This window comes from Sciurus carolinensis, chromosome 10 (genome assembly GCF_902686445.1).
Source record: "Sciurus carolinensis chromosome 10, mSciCar1.2, whole genome shotgun sequence".
Taxonomy (NCBI): domain Eukaryota; kingdom Metazoa; phylum Chordata; class Mammalia; order Rodentia; family Sciuridae; genus Sciurus; species Sciurus carolinensis.
Genome location: NC_062222.1, coordinates 9,741,192 through 9,757,904, shown reverse-complemented (window position 1 = coordinate 9,757,904; position 16,713 = coordinate 9,741,192).

Genomic DNA, 16,713 nt, shown 5'->3' with positions numbered 1-16,713 from the left:
AAAGGAACTGAGAATTGCAAAAGCACTCTTATCACAAATCATTTCACTGTTAATAAATCAGGAAAAGTCAATAATTTAAATCATTTCATATTTTCCTCATTATTTTACTTTGTTTTGAAGTTTTATCATGCTATCACAGTAGTGCATGTATATTATTTTGTCATAAATAGATGTGTTAAGGCACATAGGATTTTAAGTGCTGGAATTCACAATCTAACATGTAGAAGATTGCTAATCTAGAATGCAAAATGCACACAAGTAAACAGGCAATTAGGGCACATTATGCAAAGTACTATGATAGTTACTTGTAAGGATTCTAGTCCAGGTTCTTTTGTGATGGGTGGGCAGGTGAACTTGCATGATATTCAGTAGATGTTTTCTAAAATTACCTGCTTAGGCATTCAAGGGAAAGAACATGAAAATGTACTAAAATAATTTAATTTTGCCTAATTAACTTGCATCACATATATATTTGTGCATATGTTAAGAGCCTAATCTGTGATTAGCAAGGCCTTAACTGCCGCCTCAGCCTCCCAAACTGCTGGGATTACAGGCATGCATCAGTGCACCCAGCTAAAACACAGTTTGTTTGTTTTCCAGGATTGAGTATTGAACCCACAGCCCCACACATGGGAGAACAGTGCTCTACCACTGAGCCACTGCCCCGTCTGCCTTAAATGTTATTTTTCCTCATAAACAAAATTCCTTAACGAAAGATGGATAATAATGTAATATTTGTTCTTTTCTATATGATTGCTAAGATTTCCAATCCAGTTGCACAGTTAATTTTATGAGTTTATTAACTTCTGCTTACATTACTTAATGCTTTCTTACTCATAAGAACTTGTAAAGGAAGGAATGGACACTGACTTTATTATTAGCAATGGTAATGGTAACAGCAATGACAAAGCACACTTATTGTGTACTACAATGCACTGATCACTTTACATGCCTTTGTGAGAATCAACTTATTTTTCACAACTCTGAATAAACTTCAATCATTATTTTATAGCTGAAGAGACTGAGGCACAGAGAAATTAAGTAATATGACCCAAATCATATGGCATGAGAACAGAAGACCCAATATTGATTTCAGGCAGTATATCTGAAAATTTTCATAGGATGCTTCTGCACTTTTATGCTGCCCATGGTCTGTTAAATATTCTTGATGCAAATATATTTTCTGTTTTCAGTGCATCTTAGTTAATTTTTGTTATAATTTGCTTTAAGTGTGTTGTTTAAACGCTTTAAATTCTCAAAATCAGTTCGATTTCTGCTTGAAATTTTGACAAAGTGCAGCCACAGTCTTGAGGTATTCCTTTTTTCTCCTCTTTGTTTCTTCCAAGTTTAGCTACTCTGGAGCATGGAGGTTGGCTTTGAGCTGTGCTTCCATGGTGTTAATGACTGGTATAATTGCTTTTTAAAGAAACATCTCCACTTGGAATAATTGCAAAGAGTACCTTCGAGATAGAATTTGCTGAATGAGAAGGGTGGTGAATAGCTATTATGCACAAATTCATTTCCCCAAACCTCAAGCTTTGATCTAATATTAGACACTAGAGCTAATAGTCCTGATGGATATTTTTAGTAGAGGTTAAGGATTCCTGCAGTTATTTATTGGAAAAGAGGTAATACGCTTTTAATCATTTAGCAACATATATTTATCCAATTGAAATAATGATATTCAATATATTATCTGTATCCATGACATTCATTAAAAATAGACTTTATATGTACTTACAAATTATCATAATTAATACAAGTCCAAGTATACCTTGCAAATGTTGCCCCAGGGATCATGTCCAGATGCCAACCAGATGCTTTATTATTCTAATGTACTAAGAGTAATTTATAAATACATTATTTTTTAATCCTAAATCCCCACTCAAGTACAGCTAACTCTGCAGTTTGATTCCTATTTCTCAGGAAGAAAGCAATGGCCATGATGGTTTCTCCAGTCGCAACACTGCTAAGAGCTAACGTTCCAAGCATGACCATTTTTGCCATATAGTGAAACCAAGGCTGCAGAACTCTGACTTATAATCATATCCTATATATTTATTCACTAAAAATTTTTATTATGGCTGGGTGCGGTGGTGCACGCCCCTAATCCCAACAGCTCGGGAGACTGAGGCAGGAGGATCCTGAGTTCAAAGCCAGCCTCACTAACAGCAAGGTGCTAAGCAACTCAGACTCTGTCTCTAAATAAAATACAAAATATGACTGGGAATGTGACTCTGTGGTCAAGAGCACCTGAGTTCAAGCCCTGGTACAAAAAGCAAAATTTTTTTTTATTATGAAAATACCATACACATTTGATACATATCCAAATAATTCAAATGCATTCACTATGTCTACTATAGTAAAAACAATTCTTAAGATCAAATTCTTTCTTCAAAATAAATGTGTGACCTTTCAGTTACTAATATATATAATATATGAATAGTCTATCTCTCATGTCTATTAAACACCATTCTTAAGTATTTTCCTACAACTTAACACATTTGTGCAAATAATGAGAAAATATTAGCAAGGAAATTCCTAAAATTAAAAAAAAGTCTATAAAGTTTTATAGACTTTAAATACAGAAATGGAAAGTTATCTTGTGAATATTATTTTTAAAAAATTCATAACCACTGAGGTTAAATAGGACATTCTATTGATGTTTGAATTTGCTTTTCTCTTCTGATGAGGATTAGCACATTTTCATATCTCTCAGCTATTTGTACTTTTGACTACTCATAACCTTTGACTACTTTTTTTCCCCTTTTTTTTAGATATTTCCCTTTCAGTTTTTAAGACATGGATTAATGAAGATAACTAGCAAAATGTTTATGTCAATATAATCTTTTAAAATATATCTGACTTTTTAAATTTGCATAAGAAAATTTTATTGTTGTATATTATATATATAATTTTATGTTTTCTGAGCTCATGGCTGCCTTCTTAGTAACATCTTTGTCACTTTGTCACTTAATTAAACCCCCCTTTTCCTTATAATAAGGTTATTGTATTGTTTTAATATTTACATTTAGTGCAAATCAAATATCCATTTCCCAACAAATAGCTAGTATATTGTATGTACAAAGTATATCAAATGTTTTATATTTTATTAAATCACCACAAATATTTGCACCTATTTCTATACTTTTTATCATATTATACTGCTCATTTAGTGAATTCTTATGTCAAACAACTTTAATTCCTCTAAATATATAATGAATTTCACTGTGTTGCAATCTGGCTGATACATTATTCACTTTCCTTTCTAAAATTCCTATGTGCTCTTGAATGTTTATTATTCTTAATATTCAATCTTTATAACTACTTTTCCTATCTCATGAATATATCTTCTATCAAATGAACAAATAAGTTCTGTAATCACATTTCTATCCGTATTGAGGAAACCTTTGATTTTATGCAGAGGGAGACAGAGAGAACATGATATGCACATAAATTTACTACATTCTATTTTCTTCCTAAATAATTTTTTTTTCATTTCTTCAGTCTTTTATGACACTCAGAAGATGCATTGTATATTTGTCCAGATGTGATCAGTCCTTAATTTGTTTTGTTCTTTCTCTGTTTCATAAATGATCAGGTAATCAGGGCATATTTAGTAGCTTCCACCCTAAATGTTCATGCATTAATTTTTGCTCAAATTCATGGAAAAGAATGACATTGGATTAGGTGTTGAGCACGTTAATTGGCATGTTGTAGGAGGGGCATTGTTCTGCATCAGTTCTATCTGCTTGCTGGCCCTTCAGAATCATTGTAGTCTGCCTAGTTCATAAGTCTGGTGACTCAATCTCCTGTCAATACTCCAGTACATTCCCTGGCTGTGTTGTATGGCAATTTTTGCAACAAATTGCCTGCAGGTCAGAAACTCTTCTGGGTCTCAGGGACAGATTAAGGGAAAAAAAATAACAGTTTCTTTCAGAGAGATGAATCAGAAAAGGAGGAAATACATGGAAGAGTCATCTGATCAAATGAGAGCCAGGCCTTCAGGGTGCATGGAAGTTGCTCCAGAAAAAAACTACTGAAAATAGAGAAAACACTGAAGCCTATTAACCAAGGGGTAAAAATAAGAAGGTAGCAGTCTTAATGAATATTTTGAATGAAAACATTTTTTCAGCATAAGTCTAGGTTCTCTAGGTTTCAAATCTTTTTGACCTAAGAAAATTAGTGGTTACAAGAAATTATAAACTAGATTATGCTGCCAATCAACTTAAGGATTCTTATGCTAATTGCTAAATAGGCAACAATGAGATGATTATTTTGTCAAAATGTAACATTTCTAATAATCAACTATATCTTGGTAATTTATAGTGAACCCTCCTACTACCAAAATGTTCAATGATCATTGTTAAGCAACACAATGGTGCTCAAAGAGAAATTGCTATTATAAACTTATCCCAAAATACAAAAGTTTGGATCACCCCAATGAACGAAGATTCAGCTTGTTAGCAGAGTTGCAGACTAAACACATGAGAGGTGGAAGAATACCATCCTAAATTAGGCTATTTCCCAACTGTAGATAGATTTTACTTAATATGATTCTGCCTTCATCTTCAATCTTCCTCCCTCAAAAATTGTACGTTGAAGACAGACGTGATGATGGTTTTTGTTGTACTGTGGATCCCACAGTTTGAACAATGTTATAATGGGAACTAACGTAACTAGAAGTGGAATGGGTGTCCATTAGAAGTACTGGTGTTGAGTGTGTGTGGCAATGAAGAGATTGGGCTTTGGGTGTCTTAAGGAAAGTTGGGGGTCCCATTTTCTAAATGTAAAAGATGCGATGTTGCTGAAACCTTGGTCCTTGTTCATGATGCCAATCCAATAATGAGGACAAGGGTTTGAGAAAAAAGTAAAAGAAGTTTAATTGCATGAGTAGCAAAGGAGAAGCACAGGGGACTCTTGTTCCAGGGGTGTGATTGCCCCCATGCCAAGAAACAGGGGGTTTTTAAAGAGGTGATTGAAAGGCTACATTCCACATGTTCTGTCTGGAGTTGTAATTCACTTACTTTGGGAGAGAGTCATTTTTGAGATCTTGTGGTGCCACCCCCAATGTCTGTGGTGGGTGTGTGCTCAAGGACAGATCACTCTGCCTAGCATGGGGATTAAAGGTAATCCTGTTCCCCTGAGATTAGGGAGGAGGGGAGATCGGGAAAGAGCAGGGATAGAGGAAGAGAAAGAAGCATGTTCGTTTAAAAATAAGTCACAGAGGCAGAGCAGCAAAGGCTAATTCAAAGCATCAAGTGGACAGTTGCAGTGGTTGTATTATGTAGGCAGAGAAACATTTGGAAATGTAACCGTAGATGGATAAGTGTAGTGTCCAGGCAGGCAACAGGATTCTCCATATATCTTAGCTCTTCATTATCCAACATCCACTCTCTACCCTTTGGAAGTGACCAGTTTTGTGTAGCCCTGCTAGAAAGCATTGTTCTAACCAGAAGACAGATATCCCAAATATTTCTCTCTAAACTGCACGGAAAGTGGGGCATACCTTAAACTGTTTCTTCTTCTCTTAAACTTGGCGGGAGCAAAGCATCTGAAAAGAAAAATAAATAAATAAACAAAAATCTGTGAAAATCATATTCTTGCATTTGCTTTGGCGAAGGTATGCAGTGGTGGCAATCACCTGCTCCAGTGGAGGGGGCTGCAGCATCTAGTTGTGGTGCTGACTCCACCTGCTCATGACTTGTACTAAACATCCTGCCTGCATTTAATTCTTTGGCCCAATAGAAATTCTTTAGTTCCAGGATGATATCTATTCAAAATCTGCCAATCACACATAGAATCTACAACAGCCTTGTGCTCATCCGGAGAGTGTCATTTTTAGTGATATGGAATGCATTTGTCTCATTTGAAACCAAAATTACGAAGTGTTACAACATTTATGAAAAAGGACTCTGAATTGAAAAGTACAATAATATGGATACTATATGTTTTTGAGTGTTCTTTTTTTATTTTGTCCCTCCTCCTCCTCCCCATTCTTCTTCCTCTTCTTCTCCTTTTATCTTAGGGTTATAATAGCAAAGCATTATCTTCCAATAAGTATTCTAAGTAGTTCCTAATTGTGAATGTGGAATCCAAGTCTCTACTAATTCTGTAATCACCCACTATAAAATTATTATTTCAAAGTTTTAGGATGATTTTCTGAAACTTTTAGGCATGCAACAATAGCAACTCCAACAACAATGATTTTCCCTCTTCCTTTATGGAGAACAAATTGATTGGATGTACTTCCAGAATATTGTTATATATTAATGTTTATAATGGTCAATGCTATATTGCTCTTAAAATGTAAGCTTCTGATGATTCACTTTAGGTATAAGCCTTTCCTTTTCATTTTGATAAATACTGTAACTAACACTAAGAAGTAGTATTTCTCTTTGCTTCATTTTTACCATAAATGTATGTTGTATTTTAACAGATGATTTGGTACTTGTTGTGAAGATCATTTCTTTTTCTACAATTGACTTTCTAATATAAGAAAGATATTCTAACAATGAGTTGCTATTTATTTCCTGAAATGAATCTCATTTGATTTCATTAATTATTAGTCAGTTATATTTAGCTGGAACTTGCTTGATTATATTTGAAAATATTTATTTAAAAATATTTTATAGTCTCAATATATTTTATTACATATTATTTTTGTGAGTGGCTGTGTTAAATTTGCTCTATACTTAGGAAGTATATAAATGTCAGTAAATTATGAAAAGCTTGTTAGACTTTTCTTGAAAACTATTTTGAACATTAAAGGATAGCAAGAATTATTTGATGAAAAGCAAGGGACAGATTGTTGTCATTGTCTTGTTCCAAATTTTATTAAAGTTATTCTCAATGACAACACATGTGAATTACTGGAATTGTTTTCTAAAACATCATTAGTTTAATCTAGATTTTTAATAAATTTGAATATTGTGTTCTCAACTTAGCAACTTGAACTCAATTGTTAGGTTTTTTTTTTTCTTTTCTTTTTTTCTTTTTATAGACTGCATTTTGATTCATTGTACACAAATGGGATACAATTTTTCATTTCTATGGTTGTGCATGATGTAGATTCATACCATTCGTGTAATCATACATGTACACAGGGTAATGATGTCTGTCTCACTCCACCATTTTTCATACCCCCACCACCTCCTCCCTCTCATTTCCCTCTAAGTAATCTAAAGTTCCTCCATTCTTCTCTCACTCCCATCCCCCCACCCCGTTATGTATCACCATCCACTTATTAGGGAAGCCTTTCAGCCTTTGTTTTTTTTTTTTTTTTTTTTTTTTTTTTTTGCAATTGGCTTATTTCACTTAGCATGATAGTCTCCAATTCCATTAATTTCACTGCAAATGCATAATATTCTTTTTTATGGCTGAATAATATTCCATTGTGCATGTATACCACAGTGTCTTTATCCATTCATCTGTTGAAAGGCATCTAGGTTGTTTCCACAATCTAGCTAAGGTTTTAAATGTTACAAATGTGTATGTTTTTTTTCTAATTTTAATTTTTAATATTAGTGAATAAATTCATATTATTTTTGTTATTTACTTAACCTAACTGTTCTTATTTTGCTGAAAACATAGTCATGAAAACATAGTCATAGTCTAGAAAAACATAGTCATGTTTCTTTGATATTTCTTCAGTTTTATTTAGTGCCTATGTAAATTTTCCTGTGTTATGAAAAAGTACTTGAAAATATTCAGCTTATAAGGAAGAAAGATTTATTTAGATCATGGTTTTCAAATGCCCTAACTCGTGGGCTGGTTCCCCCAGGCCCCACCTCTTGGGTTCCATCACTTTCCTTCCTACAGCACGTGGAGTGGAGACCAAGCCTTCCACATACGGGCCTTCCGGGAACATTTAAGGTACAAATCAGAAAAATTCTATAAAATTGCTATGATCAAATTTTTGGAAAATACACTTAAAATATTTATATATTTTTCCATTTCATTTTATATTTCATGTGTTAAAATGTGAAGTTTCTTCTTAGTCATTGTACTAGTCATTGCTCTCCTGAAAAACTCAGGAGATTATATAACTATCCATGCATAAAGATTGATTTTATAGATATGCCTATTTATCCATCTATTTATTTATGTGTTTTATCTATGTATACACATAAACATATGCCAACGGGCGCGCATGTGTGTGTGTGTGTGTGTGTGTGTGTGTGTGTGTGTAGGGGGAGAGAGAAAGAGAGAAAGATAGAGGAGGGGGGACCTGGGAAGAGAAGAGGAGGAATTGGGTCATGAGATCATGGAGGCTGCAAGTCCCAGTGTAGAATGTACAGAACGGGCCCACCGTCTTCAGATACACAGAGAGCCCAAGCCGCATTCTCCTCTGAGATCCAATGTTACAGATAAAATTCAAAGGCGGTCTGCGGTAGACTCCTCTCCTGTTGGTTTAGGGGTTAATCTTTTTCTTCTGTTTAGTGTATCAGCTCATTGAATGAGGCCTACTTATGCTAGCAAGAGCACTTTTCGTCACTCAGAAGTCCAGCGAGTGACATTATCCAGAAACATCTTCCAGGAAACAACCAGAATAATATTTAACCAATTATCTGATCACCTTATTCTACCCCATGTTCCTTCTTCTTTCAGGACATCCTCCCCTTCTTTTGTTTTCCCTTCTTCCTAATAGATCCTATGTAGGAGAGAAAACACATAATACTTGTCTTTCTGACTCTGACTTATTTCCCTTAATATGATTCTCTCCAGTTCCATTCAGTTTACTGCAAATGACATGATTTAATTCTTCTTTATGCCTGAATACAGCTCCATGTGTATGTGTGTGTGTGTGTGTGTGTGTGTGTGTGTGTTTACCAATCCCATTTTCTTCATCCATTCACCTGTTGATAGAAACTTAGACTGATTCCATAACTGGGTTACTGTGAATCGTGCTGTGATAAACATGTATCCAGAGTAGGCTGATTTTAAACCTTTGGGATAAACACTGAAGAGTGCTACAGCTGGATCATATGGTAGTTCTATTTTTAATTTTTGGAGGAAGCACCAATAATATTTTCCAGAGGGGTAGTACTAATTTATAACTCCAGAGCATGAGTTTCTCTCCGCAACCCTTTCTTCACCATCAATGTTAAAATTTTCTCGATTGTCATTCTGATTGGAGTGAGATGGCATCTCAGTGTAGTTTTGATTTAGAATTCCCTGATGGCTCTAGATGTTGTCCTTTTTTTCATGTAATTTTTGACAATTTTCCCCTTTTATTTTGCAAAGGATCTGTTTAATCTATTTGTCCATTTATTGATTTTTTTGTGCTGATTTTTTTTTGTGCTGAATTTTTTTGCATATTCTGGATTTTATGTATCTTTTCAATGCAATTGAAGACAGAAGAAAATTTCAATGTTATTGTTTTTATATTTAAATTACAAATGTTTGTATTATTACTCTTAAACCACAGTATCTTTGACTATTTTCTGCTATTAGTTATTCATCTCTCATTATGGGATAAGAAGGAAATAAGCACCTTAATAATATTTTCTATATGATCTTTTCCCTAATACCACTTTTTGTTAATTATTTTAGTAACTACAGACCTGGTAGTACTTGAATGATGGGCCTGTCTGCAACAATCATTTTATATTCGATTCCTACTAAAGATAATGAGTGAAACTGTGAACGTTGATCTCTCACCCTTCCCTCCCCAATGTTTTATTAATATTACTCATTTTTATATACACTTTTCTAGTTCTTTCTATTTAAAACATGTTCTGTAAAATGACTTTTCAGATAAAGCTACTATTGTTCCAAATCTTATATTTTCTTTTATTCACTAAATTGTTCACCATTTTTCCCTTTAAAAACAAAGTATAGTATTAAAATATTTATAAATTTTGACTTTTGTTTTACTAGCAGAATCTCGCTTTCTCTCTTAGAAGAAAGTGTCACTATCACTGAGTCTTGTAACACCAGATTCCATGCTGACATTTCCTTACCATAACACACACACACACACACACACACACACACACAAACATATACACACTCATACACATATCACCATAAATCTTGGTGCTCTTCTTGATGCCTCTGTAAACATTCATTTTCACAATTCATCAGAAGAACATGTGTTTATATGATTCTCTATTTAATTTTCACCAACTTCTTAGATATCAATTATGCCTCTTTGGGCTTTTTCTTTCTGTAATATATTGGACTGATTATTATTAACTATATACTTTATGTACTTTCCCATTTCATTTTGCTTGATATTCTCAAACCTACCCTATATATTCCTGCTTCTTTTTATAATAATATAATCTTTTCTCACTGCATTAAATATTGATTTTATTTATATATTCAGTTTCTTTTTCTCTATCCGTACTCTCCTGTAATATTGGTTCATGACTTTTTCTCATATTTTATCATTTCCCATTGAAGTGTTTGACCCTTATTTAAGCTCTTGCTTCTGTTTTTATTTTTTATATAATGATTTAAATTATGTATTTTTTTCATGGCTTTAGTTTATTTTCTTATATTACGTAGATATAGATTCATATATACTATCATTTATTCATCATGATGAGTGGCTTCAAGAATAGATTTTGGGACTGGAATGGGATAAAGTAAAATGGCAAATTGTGACCTGAGATGCTTGCAAAAGTGAAAATAAGTAATTTTCTTGGAACTCTTTCCACTCTGTTTCCTGCTATGCAATCTTCCCTAGTAGTACATCTGTGATCATGCCTCTCAGCACTGGGTGATGTTCCCCATCAGAAAAATCAGCAAAGCCTGCATGTCCTGTGTTTGTGGTTTTATTTCTGTTTTTGCTGTGCAGTGCAATTTAGCTTTATTTGTTTGTCTTCTTCCGCTGGCTGTAATTGGCAGCTGCTGTTTTCTTCTTCACATGGTCACCTGCCACTGAGAGCCTGTTTCTGGTAACAAGGTTAAGCCACATGCATGCTCATCTGATCGAACCAAAATCTTCCTCGAATTTTGCCTTTTAAAATGAAGGTGAACGATATACACAGTTTGGAAAATATAAAACCAACTATCCAAGAACTCTGAAGGCTGATTTCTTTGCTGCGTATCATCCTTTGATTTGATCCAAGTATCATCAAATTTCTTTTGGATAATTATTCAAGGTTGCTTTATCTGCTGACTTCACTGACAATCATTTTTCTTTTCTGTTTTTACGTTGTAACTGTACTCTATGTTTTCAAAGAAATGCACTAGTGTGTCAATGCATGCAACAATTTAGTAAAGTAGAAGTTACAATCAGAACTCATGTTATAAATATATTTTTGTGGCAGAGTAGAGGATAGCTTAGATTGGGAGAAAACAACAAAGAACTTAAAAGCTGAAATACGTTGTGATAAAATATAAAAAGTTTTTCATGTAACTTTTAAAGTTTGTTCTGTAAGTTTAAATTTGTTTTATATCATTTTGTTGCAATTGATAATTATATATACTTATGAATTAAACATTGCTTATATATATAGGAATTATTAAATCATGTTAATTAATTTGTTTATTACCTCACCAAATCATCATTTCTCTGTGGGAAGAAAATCTACTCCTTCAGAAATTTTGAAACATAGAAAACATTATTATTAATTATAATCAATTTGCTAGTCAATAGTTCACTAAAATTTATTTTTCTTATGTAACTGAAACTTATCACCTCAACATCTCCCTTTTCTCCATTGCTGCTCTGATAAACAAGTCTATTCTCTCCTTTCATGAGTTGGCCTGTTTAGACTCCACACAAAAGTGAGATTATTCAGTGCTTTTCTGTGCTTAGCTTACTACACTTCACCTCATACTCTTAGGTTCGTTCGTGTAACAAACAAAAGGATTCTCCTTTCTAAACATCTGGATCTAAGTCCCCTATTTGCGTTCACCAGGTTTGTTTCCTTTGTCCATTCCTTCAACGATGGACACTTCTGTTGTTTCTATACCTTGGCTATAGTGAATGGTGCTGCAGTGCACATGGGAGTATCTCCTTGAGACACCAGTGCCAACGCCTTCGGATGTGTACCCAGAGGGTTTCTGCTGGATCCGATGGAAATTCCAGCTTTAGAATTTGGAAGAACTTTCATGGTATTTCTAATAATCACTGTACTAATTACTGTCCATTAATAATGTGTCAAGGTTTCCTTTTCATAACATCCTTATTCTTACTTCTTTTTCAAATTGTTAAGAGATGATATCTCACTGTGGTTTTTAGCTTTCATTTCCCTGATGGTAAATGATACTAAGCAATTTTTTTCATCTGTTCATTGGTCACTTGTATGTCTTTTAAGAAATATCTATTCAGATCTTTTGCCTCATGTTAAATGAATTATTTTCATATCATTGACTTGGGTTCATTATAGATATTGACATTAATCATACCATAGGCAAATATTTTCCTTAATTCACTAGGTTATTTCCTTACTTCTGTTGAAGTATATTATTTATACATAGGTTTTTGGTTTGGTGCAAGATCATTTATCTATTTTTGTTTCTGTTGCAGATAAAATATAAGAAGTCCATCCCTAGACCAATGTTGTAGAGTTTTTCCTCTATGTTTTCTTCTAGTAGATTTACTACTTCATTTGTTTTAAATCCACATTTAGATTTTCATATATGGTGTTAGATAAGGATTCAATCTCATTTTTCATGTTACTGCAATACTATCAGAGCATAAATTAAATTTTGATTACCATTTCCTTTCTCCCCACTCTTTCAATGACTTTGACCTCATAGCTCTCTATTATTTTTAATTAATTAGGCTCATTTTTGTCCACAAAATTCCCTCTATGAATTATTCCTTCTTGCATCTGTAATGCAAAACTCTGTTTTCATTTGCTTTCTCATTAATTCAAGAAACCAAAAGAAAACAAGCAGAGAAACAAAGAAATAAGCCTATTCAACTAGCTGTTCCCATCACTCTCCTGCCTCGATCCTCACCCACAGAGGCACGTTATTTCCACAGCCTGCTCTAGCAAGTGTTCTATGTAAAGCAAACCTTCAGATAGATTTTAGAAAAGGTCTTTAAACCATTAGAGTCCAATGGTCAAGTTTCAAAGCATTGCCTCTGGGATTTCACTACGGTATTAAAATTTTTGAACTCAATTCTTTTCGTATTTTCAGGGCAAGTGTTCCTTTGGCTTTTTCTACTGCACCTTAAGGCTCAGATTAGGATTATATTCGATCTCCTGTTCTTCTCTGGATGGCCTTAACTCTCCGCTGCATATTAACTACAGGTATAGGTTGATTATTTCAAATACAAGATCAAACATATACATGTATTATATATAATGTATGATATATGAACACATATGTATGATACATGTATAATATTATGTATAATGTCCATGTAACATGTCAGTTTTCTGTTGCAATACCTTCAGTGTCCATTGACTGTTTTCCAGGTAAAACTCGGCATTCGTAGGTTATATCAGCACTGCCAGGATCCAAGTCTTGCTGCCTTGCAACAGTCATACCATATAATATGCTCCAGAAAAATCAAATTTTCTGTGTTACCTACTATATAACAAATTCTCTCAATAACCCTGCTTTTTTTATTGACTGTTTCTATCATGTCATATTCTTTTTACCTTTTTTTTTTTTTTAAACCTGGATTTATCCTGTTTCTCTTCAAATTCAGTGCAAATTGACTGCTTTGGAAAACTCTGCTAAACATCCATTAGATTCCACCACCCCTGGCACACCTTGCAGATCAGATATCCTAGTGTTTTTTCTCTCAAGGACTCCATCTTCCCAGTCCATACTCACAATTCATAAATCAAGATGTTTAACTGAGTACACAGGAATCTTTTGTCCTTTTCCAGAAATCATTGGGTTATACTTGTGGTTAAGTTTAGTTAAAAGTGATGTGATATTCTTCACAGAAGGAAGTTGTGTATGTAATACCTATCTCCATCCCTCTCCCAATGAAAAGTTATGTGATTTTTATACAATACACACAGGGGCAAGAACAAGAGTCTTTCACTTATTCTTATTTCACTTATTCTTGTGCAATATGTCTTGCTCAATAAGCCAGTATGTGTGACCCAAGAACAGTATGCAGTGTGTTATTCTAATTATACATTTGGCGACTAATCCAGTAACTAATCAGGGGTCCAAGGAACCTACAGAGAACTGACCTTGCTGAATACTCCACTCATTACCCAGCCTGTAGATGTGAAGGTTTCAGATCTCCAGGTATGCACAGACCTTTACTCTGTCCAAAAGTCCGAGATGTTTCTCCTCAGTGTGGAGCAGCCCACACAAATGGTCCTGTTTTCTGTTTTTTCTCTTCTTCTTTTTTCTTAAAGTGAGTGAAAGTAATAGCATGTACAGTTGTAATGGCACTGTTATTTTACTCTATGAGTTTGCAACCAGATTCAGATATGGAACATGGACAAGGAATCATGATATTTTGGGCAACTTTCTGTGCCCACGAGCATGCATGTCTGCCTTCTTTGAATAGAAGTTGAGCAAAACACTTTGTGTCTGCCCATCTATGTTAACCTGATTAACCAAATTAATTATCCTCTTCTACTTGACCCTATAATAGTTAATTTTATTGCTCAACTTGGCTAGACTACTGTGTACTCTTGTGTCTACAAACACCAGTCTGGATGTTGCCATGGAAGTATATTTTAGATGAGATTAATATTTAAATAAGTGGGTTTTGAGAAAAGCAGATTAAATGTCATCATACGTGTGAGCCTGACCCAAACAGATGAAACCATGGGAGAAAAGATTGAGATCACCCCAAGAAAAGTGAATTCTGCTTTTAAACTCATGGCTGCGACTTCAACTCCTGCCAGAGTTCTCAGCCTACTAGCTAGCTCTGCAAATTTCAGCACTTCTGAGGTACATAAATGATCAATATCTTAAAATATATCTCTCATTAAATGGATAGATGCACAAGTACACAGAGGCATGGGAAGACAGAGATGTTGGCACACCTGTGTCTATGCATACACACAGACACACACACACACTCTACAGGTTGTATTTTTCGGGATGAGTCTGACTAACGCCAGCTCCTTGGACTGGCACTCATCTTGTTTATCCCTGTAAGCTGCACATCCTGGCCTCTGATGTTTCAGTATCCTCTCTCTCTTTCTTTCTGTTCGTTACAAGGGAGGCTAGTTCTCTACTGGGCTCCTCTATAATTGACACAGGCCAACAGAGAGATTCACTGCTAAAATGCTCAGTGATGTACTGCAAGTGATCTTGCCATCAGATGGGTCTCCATCCTTCCTTCTTCTCTAACACAAACCCACTTCTCTGAGACTTTCATTCCTTCTCATTTCCATACAAATGCTGGAACATCAATCTTCTCAGCTTATTCTTGGAGGGACAATAGCAATTAACTTGTGCTACTTCATGGGACCCTGGACAAGGAGATAATCTTATACTGCAGAAAAGCACTCTCAAATTAGTGAGTTCTTCCTTAGTCTACTCTGACCCCTGTGATTACATACCTTCAAAATCCATTTTCATGCAAGCTGTCCGTGCTCGTGATCATCGACCTGAGCTAGGTTTAGCATCAGTTTTTTAATACTGATTTTCCCCTCCTCATCAGGTCTGGCATGTCCCCCACAGCATAATGCTGCAGCTATACTCTTGTGTCAAGAGGACGGGAGTAGGGGGTAAATCCTCGGAGGACACTTGGTGTCTCACCCTATTTTCCAGCTTTAAACAGGGAGGGGGGAACCACTTCTCTATGATTCAGACAAATATGAGAAAACGTTTAAGGGGCAGAACTCAGATATCTCTGTCCCATATCCATAGCTCCCTTATTTTACAATCAGAACCTGTGAGTTGGCATAGGGAATGTATCTTTTTTAGGGAGTTTAAACTTCTTTGGGGCTCAGCTACTCCGATGCTTACGTCCTAGGCTATTCCCAAGCTCTCTGTCCTTACATAATATGAAAGCTTCCTTTTAAGTCATCTAGCGAACTCCTTGGTTTTCCATATACTTTCAATTGCTTGTGAATTCCTCTCAACTTTTTGTTATCTTTGTCTAGAATTGAGTAAAGCTTAGCCGGAGACACTCAGTTCATTTTTCCCACAATTACTTTTTCTTCCATAATTTCTCATTATGGTATGTTGTTTTGCACATCTGTGCAATCACAATTCATTGCCAGTAAAAGTTTTCAACTTAAAATAGACCTTCTTATAAGTCAGTTGGCCATCCAGCTACAAAAAGTGGAAGGATTCTCAAACCCAGTGACAGTGCCTATAGATCCAGGCACCACCTACCACATTCTGGGATTTTCTGGGATTACTTCCTACTAACTGCTGCAGGTTAGCTTTTTTTTTTTTTTTTTTAATTTTTCCCCCAGGGCTGAGGATTAAACCCAGGGTTTTGCACATGCTAGGCAAGTACTTGCTCTACCCTAAGCCATATTCCCACACCTGCAGGTTAACTTTTATGAGAAATAGACACTGAAGTGGATTTCGCTTTGTACATGAGCTTGCTGTGGCCGTCATAACAAATACCATAGACTGTGTGTCTTATTAAACGACAGACACTCATCCTCTCACCATCACGGAGTGGCCGGGTCAGGCCCTCTCAGACCCCTCCCTTGGGCTGACATATGACACCTTCCCACGTGTCCTCTCCTGCTCTTTCCTCCGCTACAGACACCCTGGTGTTTCTCTCTCCTCCGGTGAAAACTTCAGTCAGGTTGGACTAGGCCCCCTCCCAGTGACCTCATTGTCATCTAATTACCTCTG